Source organism: Helianthus annuus, chromosome 14 (genome assembly GCF_002127325.2).
Source record: "Helianthus annuus cultivar XRQ/B chromosome 14, HanXRQr2.0-SUNRISE, whole genome shotgun sequence".
NCBI lineage: Eukaryota > Viridiplantae > Streptophyta > Magnoliopsida > Asterales > Asteraceae > Helianthus > Helianthus annuus.
In genome coordinates, this window is record NC_035446.2 from 90,330,357 (window position 1) to 90,347,896 (window position 17,540).

Genomic DNA, 17,540 nt, shown 5'->3' on the forward strand with positions numbered 1-17,540 from the left:
AACTGGGGAAAACCCTCACCTAGGGCAGAAGCCCGTGAACACTCGCCCAAAGGCACGACAGTGCGGTGAGGTAAAACCCATTCAGTTCAAGGATCGAACTAGCGATCGCCGCCTACTCGCTTAGTCTCCCATCATCACCAGGTGCCGTTGAAAACTAATGGGGAGAAGCAGGAATTGAACTTGAGTCTCTTAGAAACACAAGTCTCTCCCTTACCACTCCACCACAAGCTCATTGGGTTCAGGTTTCTATTAGAAAGGTTTTTAAAACTTTCATGAAAAAGTCAATCGAAGTCAACTTGAAACCCATAATGCTAGAAATCATTTTTTTTCTCAAAAAGTCTAGAAATCATTTTTTTCTAAACAACGCCATAGGGGTACTGTAGGAGGAAAACCCGACCTAACCGGCCAAAATTATATAAATGACGAGATCAAGCTAGGACCAGACCGCTTTAGCCTTGGTTATTTTCACTTCATTTTTTCATAGTTTGTCCATTATTGAGAGAGTTTATTTTTATTCACATCAATTTTCATAAGTTTAGAGGTTATCCCACATCGGTGGGGAGACAAAGCAAAAGAGAGTGATGTATAAAAAAATGAAATGGGCCAATTAAATACTCACTTACCTAGACGGGTTCTCTCGATGATCAAGAAAGTCCATGGCCTTGTTGGTGACCTCCATTGCACTTGGGAAGGGTGCCTGCCTAAAGTCGGCCCAAGTGTTCGAGCCTAGGTCATTAGTTGTTGTAGTAGGGGCCTGCGTTCGCGTGAGCCCCTACTGTCTAAAAGATTATTTGTTGTTTGCGGGGTTAAAATGTGTTTTTCGAACATGCACCAATGTTGTTTTTATTATTTAATTATGTAAAAACTTCTTATAAATTGATTTTAGTGGTAAGAGTACAGAATTAACATATAAGTATTTTCGAATTGTTATCTGGCTCCGGAAACTTGTTGTGATGACATGTACGGAAACAACTTTGGGGACACACTCGTGCCACTACTATTGATGGCGGACACCATAAAACAACTCGTTATCTCGACCTCTGCCCTTGTTACAACCATTTAAGGCTCGGTGAATCGCCTTCTATAGAACCTCAAAAAGTTTAAAGACTCCAACCGTGGCGCTCCCACTGGGAACGTTCCTTCTAGCATTGCGATCACATTGACTAGCTTCTTAGCTTCATCTTTTGTCACCCTACCCACTAACCTTGGTTCCACGAGGTCCTAGTATCTACCATGTTCATGCATCTCTGGTGCTTGCAACAGGAAATTAAGTGGATGGGCACGATGGTACGTTTGGGATTCGGATGAACTAGAGGACTCGCCCTGAGCGTTAGTAGTCGGGCTATCCGAGCCATGGGTTTGTGCGTGCACACAATTCTTTTGACCTTGATTCAATTCTAATAATCGTTAGAATTCTGATTTAGGGTTTTGAAGAACGAGAGATTTTGTTCCTATATTTATGAATTGATAATATCAAATATGAATATACGTTTGAATATATACATGTATATCAGCGGCTGTAACCGCCATATAAAACTTAGGCTAATTAATAATTAAATAACATAACAATAATATTAATATAATCTAGCTTATAATTCTTCATCTAACACCCTCCCGTAAGCTTGATTATTTCAGGTTCATTTGCAGTAGTTCCTTCAGTCTTATGAAGTCCTTTGGCTGGAGAGCCTTCATCATAATATCTGCTAATTGATCCTTTGTTGCACAGAATGTAACGATAACTTCCCTTTTCTTGATTAAATCTCTAATAAAATGATACTTGACCCTTATATGCTTGCTTTTACCGTGATATACTGGATCTCTGGCTAGACATATAGTTGATTTGTTATCACAAAATATTAGAATTGCATAATCTTCTTTTCCTTGCAGATCATCTAAGATCCCTTTAAGCCATAAGGCTTGACATCCCGTCAAGGATCAAGCCATGTATTCAGCTTCAGTTGATTGATGACAGTGCCACCACTTTTTGCTTCTTTGACTGCCAAGATATAGGACCTGACCCTAGATGAAAAATATAACCTGAGGTACTTTTACTATCATCTACATTTCCGGCATAATCGCTATCACTGAACCCCATTAAATGTTGTTGGGATTGAGCCCTATCAGAGGAACAGATAATGTAAAGCCAAAACTGGATCAGCTCAGTGGATTCAGAATAAGCAGATGCTGATATACATATCTCTCCCCTTGAAAGTGATTACAACAACTGATGACCTCCTATTTGCTGATCTTACTAACTGCTGACCAATAACTGCTGCTCAATTAAAGATCTGATGAAGACTCAAGTCCTGCTGATTCAATCTACTGCCTTGAGTCAAGCACTGCTGATCCGGATAAGTGCTGCTGGGTTCACAGCAGTAGAAGGTTGCAGCAGTTGTTCTATAGTCTGTTATGTAATAAAATGTAATAGCAGTAGTTAACACAAGCAGTGTCTGTATAGATCAGATGTTAGAGTTTGTTAGGAGGTTAGATGTCACTTTCATGGTGACGTCAGCTAAAGATGCTCAGTAGTTTGCAAGTGCTTATAAATAGTACAGTACTTTGTACTGTTCATTTAGCTCTTCACATCATTCGTCTTCTTTGCACGAACAAACTGCTGAGCTCTGGCTGAGGGGGAGTTTGCATTCATTCATCATCATTGTAATCATAATTGAAATAAATTCAATCATTCGGTTCTTTGTGTAAAGATGTTTGATTAAAAGTATTACTCTCATTTGATTGTATACAAAGTTTGTGTTCATCTTAACTTCCGCTGCACACTCGTTCATCTCCATCTTATTTTACAAACAAAAATACAATCAAAAGGAAACTCAGATCCAACAAATGTTTCTTCCCTCCTTTAGAGTATGTAACTCCTAATTCTTGGGTTCCTTTAATGTATTTTAGAATACGTTTCGCCGCTTCCCAGTGACTTTTCTTTGGACTTTCCATAAATCTACTTATTTTGCTTACTGCAAACATAATATCAGGTCTGGTGTTTGTTAAAAAGGGATAGAGAGGCCAAAAAGAAAGCCAAGGTGGATTATCCGGATCAGGGTACTTCAGGGTCAAGAGATGATGAAAATCTTTTTGATGAAAAGAAGAAGCCTACTAGAAAAGTAAGGCTACCCAAATCCATTCCGGTCAGGGGTTCAAAGCCTGTTCAAAAACCACCTCCCAAAACAGGTGTTGTAACTTCTGTTGTATTAACTGCTGTTGATACCTCAGTAGTTTCAACATCTGCCCTCACTTCAACACACACCACCTCAACACACACTTCATCTACTGCTTTACCACCATCACCACCAAAATCACAATCACCTCCTGTCAAAAGGCAGAAGACAGCAGATGTTAAAACATCTGCTGTAAAGACAACAGTGGTTGGAACACCAGTTGTTTCAACAGCTGTTAGTCTATCACAAACCACTGCTACTACAACCACCTTTCCATCCAAAACATCATCAGTCCCTCCTCAAATAAAGAGGAGGAGGCTAACTCCTAAAGATGATGTCACTTCACCACCACAAACATCTTCAAAACCTTTAGCTCTTGTCAATATACCAAAACCAGTTCCACTTTCTTCTGTTCCAATGCACAAACCTTTACCTCCTGCAGGTGTTCAATTTCCTCTTGAACTAGAAGCTGTCAGAGAAGAGATAAAATCCTTCTATACTGAGGATGACCCTGCCAAAAGGAGTTTTCCCTCAATCAAAGGATATCCATGGCCCAAAAACATTGATGAATATTTGAAGATAAAGGCCAAACAAGCAGAGGATATCTCACAAAGAAACTCACAAGGGAAATCTGACAAAGAAGTTTCAAGATACTACCAATATCTGCTTACACAAGTCAATTCCCTAGAACGTTTTGCAAAGAATGTTAGTCAACAAATTTCTGAAAGAGCTGCTGAAACTCTGAAGAAAGACTACATTGAAAGCATCATGTTTTACAAGAAATACAAAGGAGAGAGACACATGTATAAAGAGTGGACTGTTCCTGAGCTTGAAGCTGAAGCAAAAAGAATACAAGATATGATAAAAAGGAAAGTCACTCACACTCCTCCTGATTGGGCAAAATTCAAAAGAAATATTCCTGACAAGCAGTTGGAACTAAAAAGAATGAAAGAAGAATTGGTTGTTGCTGATTTTGGCACCAAAAGACAAGTAGCTAGATGGAAGGAAGATTTGGTCAGGTCAACCTACAAAAGGTTGGAGGAAATAAGGAAGAAAGATCCTAAAATCCCTCAAAAACCTGACTATCCTGAAGCAGCGGTTTCAAAAGGACCATAAAAGCTGCAAATCAGGAGATCCACTGCTCCAGCTGTTACTTCCTCTTACAAAAGGAGGAGACAAAGCCAGTTAGGAGCTGAGACAGTTCAAGATATTCTTTCGGGCAATATAGTTTTAAAAGAAGGCGTGTTAAGAACGTTGAAAGAAGAACTTGAACAAGAAAATTCTGCTCCCACTGCTCAGCCAGTGATGAACCGGCCAGCCTCTCCAAATACTTCTGCAAATAAGCATCTCCCAAGAAACCCACCAGGCTCAAAAATACAAAAGTGGGCAACTGACAAACAGACCCGCGTATTGACTTTGCTCAGGTCTGGTGGAGAAGTGAAGATAATATCAAGGGAACAAGCTCTTGGTCTGAGTCTTGAAGATTTGCAGGATCTCCTTGATCTTCCACTTAGCAGGGATGATGAAGATACAGATGCCCTTAACTTTGAATTGCAATTTAAAGGCCAGATAAGGGAGCTGTTGATGAGGCAATAAAATATCCACAATAATGAAGAGTTTTGGCATTATCTGTTCCAGGGGGAGATTGTTGGGATTGAACCCTATCAGAGGAACAGATAAAGTAAAGCCAAAACTGGATCAGCTCAGTGGATTCAGAATAAGCAGATGCTGATATACATATCTCTCCCCTTGAAAGTGATTACAACAACTGATGACCTCCTATCTGCTGATCTTACTAACTGCTGACCAATAACTGCTGCTCAATTAAAGATCTGATGAAGACTCAAGTCCTGCTGATTCAATCTACTGCCTTGAATCAAGCACTGCTGATCCGGATAAGTGCTGCTGGGTTCACAGCAGTAGAAGGTTGCAGCAGTTGTTCTATAGTCTGTTATGTAATAAAATGTAATAGCAGTAGTTAACACAAGCAGTGTCTGTATAGATCAGATGTTAGAGTTTGTTAGGAGGTTAGATGTCACTTTCATGGTGACGTCAGCTAAAGATGCTCAGTAGTTTGCAAGTGCTTATAAATAGTACAGTACTTTGTACTGTTCTGTTAGCTCTTCACATCATTCGTCTTCTTTGCACGAACAAACTGCTGAGCTCTGGCTGAGGGGGAGTTTGCATTCATTCATCATCATTGTAATCGTAATTGAAATAAATTCAATCATTCGGTTCTTTGTGTAAAGATGTTTGATTAAAAGTATTACTCTCATTTGATTGTATACAAAGTTTGTGTTCATCTTAACTTCCGCTGCACACTCGTTCATCTCCATCTTATTTTACAAACAAAAATACAATCAAAAGGAAACTCAGATCCAACAATTGGTATCAGAGCTAGAACAGTCAAATTTGATTTAACAATCATTTTGACGTAAATAGTTCAGCTCAAAACAGTTGATACTGATCGTTTGTTCGTCGTTGAAAAACAGAGTAAGGATTAATCACCAGTATAGTTGATTTCTCAGTACTTGTAAAACAACAAGAATGACGTCACAATCTCAGGACGATAAAAACAACATTGGCTCGCTCTTTAAACCACCTATGTTAAAAAGAAATGAGTACAACATCTGGCAGAGGAGGATGGGTCACATCCTCGCTCAACAAAGCACAGGTTGTTGGAAGTCTGTTATCTTTGGTCCTCATGTTCCTACAGTGCCAAGCGCTGAAGATGCTAAAAAACAAGTTCCTAAACCTGTTGAAAATTATACTGAAACGGTTTATCAAAAATTTGAACTAGATGCTAAAGCATTTAGTATTGTTGCATCAGCGCTCCCCAACGAAATATATGCTGGACTGTTACATTGTAACAGTGCCAAAGAGTTGTGGGACGCACTTAAGGAACAGTTTGGAGGTACCGAAGAGGTCATAGAAAACAATAGGGAAATCCTGAACCAACAGTATGAAACATTTTGTCATGTTAAAGGTGAATCACTGACTCAACAATTTGAGCGTTTCAGTTGTCTCATCAGTGAACTGAGGCTTGTTAAGGTCACGTTTACAAACTCGACTCAAAATAGCAGGTTCTTCAGATCACTGCCAGAAAAATGGGACACAATTGCTATTGTCACCAGAACTGCACCTGAGTTCAAGGATCTGACCTTGACCCAACTCCATGGTCGACTCCTGACCTTTGAAAGGGAGTTGAACCAGAAAAGGAAGTTACAAGAGTCAGGGAAAACCGTTGATGATTATTCATTCAGTAACACTGCTCTTCTGGGTCAAGAAGAATCTGGTGGTAGTGGTAAGGATCAGGGTTATGATCACTACATTGACATAACTGCTGGTGCAAATTTTAATAACCCTGATCCTCACTCTACAGGTTATGCATTCACTGCAAATGAAAACCAGATGTCAGACAATTTAAGCTTTGAACTCAATGATTTACAGCATTTCGACCCCACTGACCTAGAGGAAATGGACATCCTGCACCAACTGGCCTTGCTAAGTGTTAGAACTAGCAAGTTTTATAAGAGAACTGGGAGAAAATTTCCAGGTCTACATGGGAACCTAAGGGTTGGGTTGGATAAATCGAAAATCAAGTGTTACAAGTGTAACAGGTTGGGACACTTTGCTAGGGAATGTAGGAGTCAAACATCTAGTCCCATGGTCACTCACCCTAGTTCAAATCCTAGACCTCAAAATCAAAACACTGTGCACTATGCTCAATATGCCCCAGCAGCACATGTGAACACTGCTCACTATGCTGTTGCCCCTATGCCAGTGCATTATGTCCAACCAGCTGCTCCACAGATCCAATATGTTCAAACCCCTGCTCCCTAGGCACAAGTGCAATCTGCACCTCAAACTACTGCTCCAGTAGTTACACAACCAGAACAACAAAGTTTCTTTAGTCAAGAATTTGTTAACTGGAGCAGTATGCCTGAAAATCTTAATGATGAAAATTTTGCACTGTATGCTTCAAATGATTCTTCTCACAATGAATTTTGTTTGATGGCATTAGAGTCAATACAGGAGGAGGTTGAATCTGAGGAGGAACAGCTGAAGGTTGAAACAGTGGAAGAGGTGACTGAAGCAGTGGTTACTGCTGTGACTGATGAAGTACTGCTGGGAGAAAGTTCAGGTACCCTGATTGAACCAATGACAGATCTATGGTCTGAAGAAGACAAGAAAGATGAAAAGGCTGGTGAGGAAGAAGAGAGAGCTGATGAGGAAGAAAATCCTAAATGTGATTGTGCAATGATGGCTGCTGCCAAGGTATCACCTCAAGTTCTAGAAAAACTATGTTCTGACAATTGCATTATTGCTTTTGCTAACATCAAAGAGGTGAATGAAAACCTTAGGAACAAAATCTTAACTGATGAAGTCAAATTTGAAAGATCTTTAAAAGAACTTAAAAACAAGTTGACTGAAAAAGAAAAAGAGATTAGCAGTTTGAAAGAAGAGCAAAGCATAACCAAAACCCAACTCCAAACTATGGTAGAAAAATACCAAGTTTGCAAAAAGGAGTTAGAATCCACCCAGATCACTTGTGAAAAATGGGTGGAATCATGCAAAGGGTATGAGGTTATGCTTGACAAACAGATAAAAAGCAATGTAAAATTTGGGGTTGGTTATAGAAAACATGATGATGAAAACACTGCTTTTGAAAAATCTGTTTCAACCACTGATGTAACTATTGAGTTCATCCCAACAAACAAGGATGGCCAAGAAGTGAAAATCACTGACAAACTTGGTAACAAAATCACACTTGACAGACCAATGGGTCCCTCTGCATTTGAGGAGATTGAAAATCATCAATTTAAACCAAGATGGTCTGATGAGTGTGATATCCTTGAAAACTTCAAGCCAATGGACTTTACATCAACTGATGGTGTTAAGGCTCCAAAAGCTAAAGTCATTCCTCTTAAGGATATTCCAGCAGTGGTCAAAACCTCTGCTACAAAGGAGTCTGAAAAGAGGAAGAAGAAAGAGAAAATTGATAACTTGTTTTGTGAATTCTGTGAGAAGAGAAACCATCTAACAAAAGATTGTTTCCATCTAAAAGCTTATGACTTAACCAAAACAAGTGTCACTACTTCAGCTGAAAGTTGCAGTGTTTGTGGTAAAACAAACCATAAAACTCAGGCATGTGTGTACCTCAAAAACTTCAATGAAAAGAAGAATGAGTACATGGCTAAAACATCCTTGAGTTCATCAGCACCTTCACCATCTGTCAAGTTCACAAAGAAACAACCACTATTTGTGCCAGTTCAAACAGCTGTCACAAAACAGCTGAACCAAACATCTGTCAAAAGAGATGTTCAGGTTACTGATGCACCTCCTGCCAATCAATTCAGAAAGGGCAAGGAAAAACAGTCTTACCAAAGGATTCCACACATTTATGAGGTCTACAAAAATCCCTCTAAACCCAGAGTGAATAGGCATCCTTTCGGTTACCAGCAGTTGATTGGGCAAGACCCCCAACAGTGGTTAGCAAGAAACAGTACTAAAACTGTCCAAACCCCTGACTTAACCACTGCCCATCACACTGCATCCATACCAGACACTGTTGAGACCCCATCCAAAGCCCTGTTGGCTTTGGAGTCCTTAATGAACTAATCCTTTTACTTCATGTGCAGGGAGCTTCTGCATGCTTTGATAGTCTATGGTATGTAGATAGTGGAGGCTCCAGGCACATGAAAGGATGTAAAGCCCTCCTCAAAGACTTTAAAATCCATGGTGGGGGTGATATATCCTTTGGAAATAATAGTAAAGGGAAAGTTCTCGGGTCTGGCACAGTGCAATCTGGCAATGTAAAATTTGAAAATGTCAATCTAATAGACAATCTAAAATTCAACCTTCTGAGTGTGTCTCAAATGAGTGACAAAGGGTTTGGGTCATTCTTCACAAAAGATTGTTGTAGGATTGTTGGACCAGAAATGGTCAAAAAAATTGAAGCAATAATTAAAAATGGTCAAACAAAACTTGTTGCTCAAAGAAGTGGCAATGTTTATGTTGTTGACATGTCTAAAGAGTGTCCCAGAGCTGATGCTTGTCTGTTCTCAGCTGCCTCTAACAAAGAGACAGAACTTTGGCACAAAAGACTGGGACACACAAATCTTAAGACAATAACAGAAATTTCAAAAAATGGTTTGGTGAGAGGCCTTCCACAAAAATTGTTTTCATGTCCTGAACATTGCATTTCCTGTTTAAAAGGAAAACAGCATAAAAGTTCCTACAAGTCCATTGAGGAGTCCAAAACAACCCAGTGCTTGCAAATGCTGCACATGGATTTGTTTGGCCCAGTTCAAGTCATGAGCCTCAAAAAGAAAAGATATTGTTTAGTTATAGTTGATGACTTTTCTAGGTTTACATGGACTTTCTTTTTGCACTCTAAAGATGAAACTGTAGGCATTTTGCAAGACTTTGTGACACAGGTTGAAAAGCAATTTGATCTTCCAGTGAAAAGCTTTAGGAGTGACAATGGCACAGAATTTAAAAATAGGGAGTTGGATGCCTTCTGTGTGAAGAAATTGATTGTAAGGCAGTACAGCATCCCTAGAACACCAGAGTAAAATGGGGTTATTGAAAGAAAGAACAGAACTTTGATTGAGGCTGCCAGAACCATGCTTGCAGATTCAGGTTTGCCATTAACTTTCTGGGCAGAGGCAGTAAACACTGCTTGCTATGTTCAGAACAGAGTTTTAATAAACCCCAGACACAAAAAGACTGCCTATGAAATTCTGTACAAAATCAAACCACTGATCTCATACTTCAAGGTATTTGGCTGCCCATGCTTTATTTTGAACTTAAAAGATTTCATTTCAAAATTTGCAGCCAAAATTGATTGTGGTTATTTTCTGGGATACTCAACCACTGCCAAGGCCTACAAAGTGTTCAATGCACGGACCAAGGTAGTGGAGGAGACTTTGGATGTAAAGTTCAATGAACTTTCATCAATGAAAATCCCAGCAAATCCTGCTGAACTGTTTGATCTTGAAAAATTCACATTTGAAAATACTGCTGTCAAGACTAACAGTGCAGGTCCATCAGAGGATACAACACCAGACTATGGGAATGAAGTCATCATCCCTCAAAGGTCTGCCACCAAAGGGAAAGCATCAGTTGTTCAAAACATCTGTGAAAGCTCAACCACTGCTACATCAACAGTTGTTGATCAAAGTAGCCCATCCACCACTGCTTCCATATCCTCTACTACTGCTGACAAAAGTCCTCAAACAGTGGATAAAAGTCAGCAGTGGTCCACTCCATTACCACCCATTCCACCACCTTTTGAAGCCACTGCTGGGTCATCAAAGTCACCAGCAGTGGTTAGCTCAGATGATACACATTTGCAGCCTTCACCAACAAATGCCATCATACCATATCAAGGAGATTTAATCTTCTTGAGATCTCATCCACCTGATCAAATCATTGGCAACATCAATGAAGGGGTGCTCACAAGAAGCCAAACCCAAAACATTTGTCTTTTTGCTGGTTTTCTATCACTCCATCAGCCAGTCAAGTACCAAGAGGCACTAAAAGACAACAGCTGGGTAGAAGCCATGCAAGAGGAGCTCCAACAGTTCAAGAGACAACAAGTATGGGAGCTTGTACCACTGCCAAAAGAGGCCAGTCCCATTGGTACAAAGTGGGTCTTCAAGAACAAAACAGATGAAAGGGGCATTGTTCTCAAGAACAAAGCCAGGCTTGTGGTTCAAGGTTACAGACAGGAAGAGGGGATTGATTATGATGAAACATTCGCCCCTGTTGCAAGATTGGAAGCTATCAGACTGTTTCTGGCCTTTGCTGTCAACCACAACATGAAGGTGTTTCAGATGGATATCAAAAGTGCTTTCCTCTATGGTACATTGCAAGAAGAGGTATATGTATGGCAACCTCCTGGCTTTGAGGATCCATTTTATCCTGATCATGTCTACAGGCTAAACAAAGCCTTGTATGGCATGAAACAAGCACCTAGAGCCTGGTATGAAACTCTTTCCAACTTTCTTCTCTCAAATGGTTTCAAAAGAGGTACCATTGATAAAACACTGTTTCTTAAATGGAGTGGGAAAGATTTAATGATCGTCCAAATTTATGTGGATGACATTATTTTTGGAAGCACATGTACTAAAATGTGTGAAGAGTTTAGAGAACTCATGACAGCTGTGATGTGTGTCGGTGTGTATATAATTTTTGATGTATATTTAAGCCCTTTTTACACTTTTAGCCAAGTTTTAAATTTATAAAACACGATATTTACTAACACTAAACACACATATGGGCAAGTGCACCCATCGTGGACGTAGTATAGTGTTGGTAAGATACCGAGGTCGTCCAAGGACACAAGAGCTTTTAATACCGGTTTATCCTCAACGTCTAATCAAATCAAAAAGGTTAGAAAAATGTTTTAAACTAAGAAAAAAAAAACTAACTAAATGCTGAAAAATAAAAATAAAATAAAAACAGATAGACAAGATGAATCACTTGGATCCGACACGTGTATTAGTATAACCTTTGATTATTTTCGCACTTTTGCACTTGTTTAAGAGATTATCTTAGTTATTGTAGTAGGCCCCTCTTTTGAAGGCGACGTTACCCTCAACCCAGTAGTTTGAGTCAGCAAGGATACAATCCTAAAGGGTCGGATTATTGAAAGATAATGAATTAAGTTATTAATGCAAATTATGGTAGGCCCCGCTTTTGGCGGTGACGTTACCCTCGGCTAAGTAGTCTGAGTCAGCAGGGATACAGTCCTAAATAGCCGGGTTATAGTATTAATAGTAGTTAACTTATGAGGGGGTCAAAGAGTTTGGATCCCCGCCATCCAATACCTATGGGCATTGAAGAAGATCCTACTAAATTTGACCCAGGTCCCAAGCAGGACCTCTAAACGCTGAACAAGGGCAAGACCCTTACCAAACCGTTCCCTTAACCCCCGACCAGGTAGCCAACATACCTCCATATAGACCGTGGAGATATGAATGGTGAAAATCTTTTATTTTATATAGACAGTAAAATAATGCCAAGACACCACGGACAAACGATAAGGAAAGATCACCTTCAACATAAGTAACTAGTTATTAAAGTCATTAATACAAAACCAAATAAAAAGTGAAAAAGATTAAAAATAAAAAGTATTATACTAAACACTTGTCTTCACCAAGTGATGTAAGAGACTTAGGCAAACATGGCCTTGATTGTCAAGAACTCTTACGATCAATCTTGGATCCCGAGACGACTCACACACTCTACGATGGACAATGGATGATGGTGGTGGATGATGGTGTTATGGTGGTGGTGGGTGGTGGATGAGGTGTGAGAGAGGTGGTGTGCCAAGGGATGAGAGAGAATGAAGCCAAGCTCCTCTATTTATAGGCTGAACAGAAGGCTGGACACGGCCCCGTGTCCGCTGGACACGGCCCCGTGCCCGCCTGACACTCTCTCTCCTCATTAATTGTAATTGCGAATTACAATTAATGCGCCTGCTGTACTTTCACCACGCCCCCGTGCTCGCTGGACACGGCCCCGTGGTGGGCAATGGAAGCTTCTACTGGTTTGTCTTTTCTGCTGCTTCCTGGGCACGCCCCCGTGTTCGCTGGACACGGGGCGTGTTCAGACTCTGTTTTTTCTCTTTTGCCTTGGGAGATGCCGTTGAGGGTCCGGGCAGTCCACTTTTGTTCCTTTTCTTGTATTTATGGTAGAATTAGTGGTCTTTTTGCTTCTTTTGTGATTTTGAGCTCATTTCATCCTGAAAATACAAAAGGAAGACAAAAACACTCTTTTTCCAACATTAGTACTTAAAAAGGGTTAGTTTTATGCCTTAATTGATGTGTTTTATATGTTGCATTTTACACACATCAAATACCCCACACTTGCACTTTTGCTTGTCCTCAAGCAAAACTCTTTAAATGTGGCTTACACTCCCAAATGGAATAGGTAGAAGAGAAGTTTTATAGCTTGTCCTAGAGTGTCGGGAATCCAAGGTTTTTATAGGTTTTATTTTTATTTATTTACAATCCTATTCGTCATGATTTATTTTGAACTTTTCATAAGATGAATTACTTATTTGGGCATAGCATGCCTTATTAAAATTCCATTTATATACAAGTTCACATACCTCACGGGAGATCACTCAACACTCGGCCGAAGGTGTATATTTTAGTGAATCACTCGAGAGCGGCACGGAACTTACGTCTTCCATAGGCTTGCCAAGCAATCAATCCTCCTCCTTTTTAACTTTTTACCTTTGTAAATATCAAGAGAACTTTTTGGGTGAAGGCTTGGGTTTAAAGGTGGGTGGTTGGTTAGTGGTTACTAAAAAGGGCGAAAATCGTAACAAGCGTCGGTTTTCGTGACGTACCTTGTTTTTAGTGACTTTTTATTTTGAAGTATTTCTTCAAACAAGCTTTTATAGCTTTTTGTTTGTTTTTGACTTCATCATTGTTTTTTTTTTTTTTTTCAATCGTCACATAAAAAGGTGATGTTTACGAAAAAGCGAACTTGTTACTAAAATAAAAAAAAATAAAAAGGTTTTTGGTGGGTAAAAAGGGTTTTGGGGTAATGAAATGAAAGGTTTAGGCTCAAAGGGGCTATCTAGGGGGATTTTGGGTAGGTAAAAAAAAATGAAAAATAATGGTTTTGAAAAAAAAATGGTTAGTCCTAATGCCTCCATCATTTACTTACTTGGGTTTAAGTTGGTAAGGACCGGGAATGTATCGTCGTGGCAAGTTCTAGATTTGTAAGGACCGAGCGGCTATTCACACAAGAAACGAAAAATGAGCATTTAATCTAAATATGTGTATTTTTCTGCTCAATAAAGGCTCAAAACTCACTTTTGTGAGAATGGGTTTTTAATGTGACCAAGCATATATAATCGAATTTTTAACTAGACTTGTTATACGGTTTCATAATTTTCTTATGTTGGTTCCTTTTTTTATCACGACGCTATCGGTTGTAAACTTGTAAAAATATAACCTTTTTAGAACTTGTTATTCCCAACTTAAACTAAGATAAGTAAATAAAAAAAATGAAAAAGTTTTTGAAAAAATTTGGGGTGTTTAGCGGTTTCAATAGAGTTTTGTGTAAGGCTTGTGTTTAGGATTTTGCAAAATTTCAAGGTTTTAGCATCCCCCCATACTTAAATTACACATTGTCCTCAATGTGTCCAAAAATAATGTTTTTGGTTGATTAGAATGTATAAAAGTGTGTTAAAAAGCAAAGATTTATGTTACTGGCATCCTGGACACGGCCCCGTGTTCACCGGGCACGGCCCCGTGGCCAAGTGCCAGTAACAAAAAATGACAGAATTGAAACAGAAGCCTGGACACGGGGGCGTGTCCGCTGAACACGGCCCGTGTCAAGTTACCTAAACTGGGTGATTTTCTGCAGGGGCTCAGCACGGGGCCGTGTTGGTTGGACATGGCCCGTGTTGAGCCTTCTGTGATGGAGATTTTTGTCGGGTTGCTCTGTTCTTCGTGCATGGTTCCATTTTTCTCGTTCCATTTTTCATCCATTACCACCATGAGTGTGTTTTATTCTGCAAAAACTAAAAGATTAGACTAAACTAAGGATAAATCCGCGGAATGCCTCCGTGGTGCGCCACGTTTATAAGGGTCCTTGGCTAGACCCGATTCCTGGTTATATATCTTCTGAGTGGAGTGCCTTGCTTCCCAAGTTACACCGTCGAAGAGCGGCATCCAAGCTTAAATCAATAACCTTCATGTAATTGACTGGGTCGTCGTCCTCTATTTTCTTCCCAACTCCGAATTTCACCTCATCGTCCCCATACCTCAAAGTCAGTGTCCCGTCATTCATGTCTACCACTGCTTGTGCTGTGGCAAGGAAGGGTCTCCCTAGGATAAGGGGGACCTCGGTGTCTTCCTCCATGTCGAGTATGACAAAGTCAACTGGATAAACAAATCTGCTTACCCTTACCAAGACATTCTCGATGACACCTTGTGGGAACTTGACTGATCGATCAGCGAGTTGTATGCTTATTTTTGTAGGGCTCGTGGTTCCCAAGCCAAGCCTTTTGAACATCGATGAGGGCATGAGGTTAATGCTAGCCCCTAAGTCGGCCAAGGCATTGCGAACGGGTGATTCCCCTATTGAGCATGGAATCGTGAAACTTCCGGGATCGATTTTCTTTTGGGGTAGTTTATTGAGAACGAGGGCAGAGCATTCTTCGCCTAAATTAACTAATTGCAAATTTTCAATTTTCTTTTTATGTGTAAGGAAGTCCCTCATGAATTTAGAATATTTGGGTATTTGGGTTAGGACTTCGATAAAAGGAATATTGACATGCAATTGTTTTAACAGACTTTCGAATTTTGCGAACTGCTCATTGGTTTTTTGACGAATTAACCTACCGGGGTACGGAACTCGCGGAGCCTTGGTAGGCTCTGGTGATGTGGGAGAGTTCTTTTCCTGCAGATGTGTTGGCATTGTTTCTTCCGTTGGTGGAGATACTTCTGCAGGTCCTACGGTGCGGTTTCGTAGTGTGATGAGGTGAACTTGCGCTTTTGGGTTTGTTTCGGTATTGCTAGGTAATGCGCCTTGCGGTCTCTCGGAAAAATTTTGTGCTAGTTGATTTATTTGTTTTTCTATGTTTTGAATGCTAGCTTGTTGATTCCTAAAATTAGATTCTAATTGTAGAAATCTTTCCGAGTTTTTCTTATCAGTGTCAGAGACGAGGCGAGATATAGTATCTTCGAGCCTTTCTCGTCCACCTTGTTGTTGAGTGAAATTTTGTGACTCATTTCTTGATTGCTGAAAGTTTGTTCGTTGGGTTTGTTGGTTACTACTATTGCCGGTTTCCCTCCAACCAAGGTTTGGGTGATTTCGCCATCCTTGGTTGTAAGTTCCCGTTGGAGGACCCGACGGCCTAGGTCTATTATCAATGTAGTTTACCATTTCTTGTTGATCGTCCGTTTCTTTCATGCAACTCCAATTTTCATGTGACCCACCACACCCTTCACAAGCCATAACCGAGACTGTTTTTGTCATTTCTAATTTTTTTATTTTTGAAGAAAGGGCCTCGATTTGGGCTTGTAAAGAGGTGCTTTCGTCGACCTTATGGGCGCCCGGGGCAATAGACTTATTTCCCCGGGGAGTGTGCCATTGAAAATTGGTTTGAGCAATTTCCTCAATCTGATTATATATTTCATTTGAGCGTCGATTACCTAAAAGTCCCCCGGAGCTAGAATCAAGTGTCTGCCTAGTGTGTGGCAACAATCCATTGTAGAAAGTGGATACTTGTTGCCATATTGCGAGGCCGTGATGGGGACACTTGCGTAATAGCTCCTTGAACCTTTCCCAAGTTTCATATAAGGATTCCTCATCCTCTTGTGAGTATGTATTAATTTCAGCCATTAATTTAGCAGTTTTAGAAGGAGGGAAATACTTATATAGAAACTTTTGGGCTAGTTCATCCCAGGTGTTTACTGATCCAGCTGGGAGGGTGTTGAGCCAAGCTTTCGCTCGGTCTTTTAGTGAGAATGGAAACATACGGAGGCGGATGGCGTCGTTTGATGCTCCATTGATCCGAAAGGTATCACATATTTCTAAGAAATTAGTTATATGCAGATGAGGATCCTCGTCCGCAAGCCCGTGGAAGGTTGCGGAGTTTTGGAGCATTTGTATCAAATGCGGTCGAAGTTCGAAGTTATTGGCTTCGACATTCGGAGCATTGATAGCGGCGCCTAGATTACCTACGGTGGGCCGTAGATAATCCATGAGGGTACGTTGGTCCGCCATTGGGGGTGGATCACCCGAAACCTTCTCTTGGTTTTTGGCTTTTAACCTTTTTCTGAGAAAGCGTTCGGGTTCTTCTAGCGGTTCCTTTATGTCTTTATTGGAACTGGAGCTCATACACTACGTGAGGACGGCGTCGGGTTCCAAGTCCTGCAATAAAAACAGAAAAGAACGTTGGTCAGAAGGTTCACCACGGCCCCGTGTTGAGCGAACACGGCCCCGTGGTCGGAATTTCAGTGATTGTTTTTCAGATCCCAGTTACTGGAAGTTGGACACGGCCCCGTGTTGCACCGGCACGGCCCCGTGGTCAGCCTTCTGTAACTTGAAAAACAAAAACTGCCAGTAACGTTGCTGAGCACGGCCCGTGTCCGACCAGGCACGGCCCCGTGCTGAGCTCTGCAGAAGCTGAAAATCTAAAAAAAATCCTAAAAAAATTAAAGAAAAATAAAAATATGATTAGGCCGTTGATTCCTAACTTTCTTAAAATCCTTGTGTCCCCGGCAACGGCGCCAAAAACTTGATGTGTGTCGGTGTGTATATAATTTTTGATGTATATTTAAGCCCTTTTTACACTTTTAGCCAAGTTTTAAATTTATAAAACACGATATTTAC

The 17,540-nt window shown here is 40.4% G+C and overlaps 2 non-coding genes across 2 annotated transcripts; both read left to right on the top strand.

Moving 5' to 3' along the window:
- The first annotated feature begins 615 nt into the window (after window positions 1-615).
- Window positions 616-775, top strand: LOC118486820. The gene has a single exon (XR_004879988.1). It is a non-coding gene; the product is annotated as a U1 spliceosomal RNA (small nuclear RNA).
- A 15,671-nt stretch (window positions 776-16,446) lies between these two features.
- Window positions 16,447-16,553, top strand: LOC118486966. Its single transcript, XR_004880133.1, has one exon. It is a non-coding gene; the product is annotated as a small nucleolar RNA R71 (small nucleolar RNA).
- The last annotated feature ends 987 nt before the right edge of the window (window positions 16,554-17,540 follow it).